The following is a 3007-nucleotide window of genomic DNA, read 5'->3' as shown; positions in this document are numbered from 1 at the left end:
CTCTCTCATGCAACAGGTATCAATCACGAGCTTCACCCTAGTAACCATCCTCTACACAACTTTAGCCTTCACCGGCTCAAAGCTCTTCGGCCCAACCGTCCGTTCTCAGTTCACCCTCTCCATGCCCCCTCACAAGTTCCCCACAAAGCTCGCCCTCTGGGCCGTCGTCCTCACTCCTCTCACCAAATACGCCCTCGAGTTTGCCCCCTTCGCCATCCAGCTTGACCGCAACCTCCCCTCCGCCACCACCTCAAGAACCCGAACCCTCATCAGAGGCACGATAGGCTCGCTCCTGCTGATGCTGATATTAGGTCTGGCGCTGTCCGTGCCATACTTTGAGCATGTGCTTAGTCTAACGGGATCTCTTGTGAGTGTAGGGATATCTGTTGTTATTCCTTGTGTTTTCTACTTGAGGATTTGTTGGAAGAGGGTGACAAAGGTTGGGGTTGGGGTTAATTGTGGGCTTGTTGCTGTTGGAGTTGTTTTGGGGGTTGGTGGTAGTGTTTCTAGTTTTATGTCTCTTGTTGAGAGCATGAAGGGAGGGGACTGAGTTCGATCGGTAATTTGATCGTACAATCAAGATGGTACCAATGTTGTAAATTTTAGTAAAAGAATGTTAGTTTGGTTGATGACCAACTCAGAGCAACGTGAGACCTTGATTCTAGAAATAGAACTATTTTAGTCTTTTTCGTCTTCTAATTTTTTCTTTTACTTTCTCTTACCATATTTCTTCTTTTTTCTAATCAATCTTTCGTTTTAAAAATATTGCCACTCTCCTAGCTATATGCGCATCATAACGTGAGGTGTGTGACAACAGCGGCACCGGGCACAAACATGTACCAAGTCTATTGTGCACTTCCATGTCATAGAAAAATACTTCATGAAATATGTCTTAAGTTAATACTTGGAAGTATTGGAGCAATATAATATCAGCTTTCGCATTGCTTACGCCTTATTTTGCACACAACCTTAGCCTTATTAGACTGCCAGTTAGGGTAAAGATTCTCTACATTGTTGATTGTAAAGAATCTCTATAACTCACTAATCAAATTTACTCATTAGTGACCCTCATGAATGATATTAATTATCTAAATAATATAAAAATATTTTTAATGGTGGGATCTAGGGGTGTCCAAAAAGCCCGGAGCCCGGACCCGGCCCGGTGTCCGGCCCGGGCCCGGCCCGGTCGGGCCGGGTCCGGGCCCGGGCCCGGGTCGCCGTTGGCGAACCCTGTCCGGGCCCGGCCCGGGCCCGGAATAGTGCCCAAAAATGGGCACTGGTTCTTCGAATGGCCGGGCCGGGCCGGACCGGCCCGGCCCGGCCCGGCCACAACGGTCACTTATGTGACCGTTGAATCCGGGCCGGGCCGGGCCAGCCCGGGCCCGGGCCCCGGGCCGAACCGCGTCACGAAGGTGACCTTTTTGGCCGGGCCGCGGCCGGCTGGCCGGCCCGGCCCGGCCATAACGGTCACAAAGGTGACCGTTGCCCAGCCCGGCCCGGGCCAAATCTGGCCTAACGGCCAGATTTGGTCTTTTGACCGTTTTGCCCCTTAAAACGGTCAAAAAACGGCTATTTTTCGAGGGTTTTTTGGTCATTTACCTAGGGGGCTGCTTCTATAAATAGAGGGGGGGTTTCAATTCATTTTCTCACAACAAAACTCATCTATTTCTCTCTCTACTACTCTCTTATACAATCTTATACTATCTCATACTAATATACTATCCTATAATCTTTTGTATTTTCTAATACTTCCAACAAATGGCTTCTGGGTCTGATTATGAAGAGCAACATGCAACTCCTACCGATCCAGAGATGAGTCCTCCTACAACAACTCCTCATCCTACCGGTGTTAATCCTGAATCTGGTGGCGACGAATCTACGGCACCAAGAGCTCCAAAAAGGCCGAGGTCTGATGTATGGAATTTTTTTGAGAAGATAGACGTCACCAAGGATGAACACGGTAGGATCATCTCTCAGAATGCGAAATGTGCGTTGTGCGGCCAGATATTCAAAGCTCATCATAAGAGCGGCACCAACCATCTCAAACGGCATATTGAAAAACACAACAAAGGCCAAAATCTACAAGGTGATATCCGGCAGTCTATGCTTTCCCAATCATCCTCTTCAGGTACCCTCGGCAGTTGGAATTATGACGCTGCCCGAGCCCGGAAATGCGTAATCAGGTTTATTGTTCTTAAAAACCTTCCTTTTAAATTAGTAGAAGATGATGAATTTGAAGATTTATTTAGAGATGGTTTTTATCCTGCATTTACAAAATTTTCTCGTCAAACCTGTCAACGTGATATTTTAAAATATTATGTTGAGGAACAGGGAAAAATAATTTCTTATTTTAAAAATTTAAACTGCAAATTTTCTTTAACTTCTGATATTTGGTCATCTAGAGTGCAAACTGGTTATTTATGTATAACAGCACACTGGATTGATGAAAGTTGGAAAATGTTTAAAAGAGTTGTTTCTTTTATTGCAATTGAAGAGTCACACACTGGTATTAATGTTGCAAATTTAATTGTTGAAGAACTTATGAAACTAGAAATTGATCAAAGAATATTTACTCTTTCACTAGATAATGCAAGTAATAATAATGTAGCTGTTGATTTTCTGAAAATAACTTTGTCATTGCCATGTCATGGTGAGCTTTTTCATGTTAGATGTATCTGTCATATTTTAAATTTAATTGTTCAAAGTGCATTTTCTGAAATTAAACCCATGATAGAAAAAGTTAGAACAGTTACTAATATGCATAATGCTTCTGAAATGAGAATTAAAAGATGGAAACAATGTTGTAAAAGAAAAAATTATAAGCCTAGACTAATTCCAAAAGATGTTGACCATAGGTGGAATTCCACCTATGCAATGTTATCTGTAGCAATAGAATATAAAGAAATTATAAATGATTTTATAAATTTTTATGCTTCTAGTTCTAGCTCTGGTAGTGCTTATGGAATAACTGAAGATGAATGGACAGTTATATGTAAATTAAATGAGA

Source organism: Asparagus officinalis, chromosome 9 (assembly GCF_001876935.1).
Source record: "Asparagus officinalis chromosome 9, Aspof.V1, whole genome shotgun sequence".
NCBI classification, from domain to species: Eukaryota; Viridiplantae; Streptophyta; class Magnoliopsida; order Asparagales; family Asparagaceae; genus Asparagus; species Asparagus officinalis.
This window is presented reverse-complemented; position numbering follows the sequence as displayed.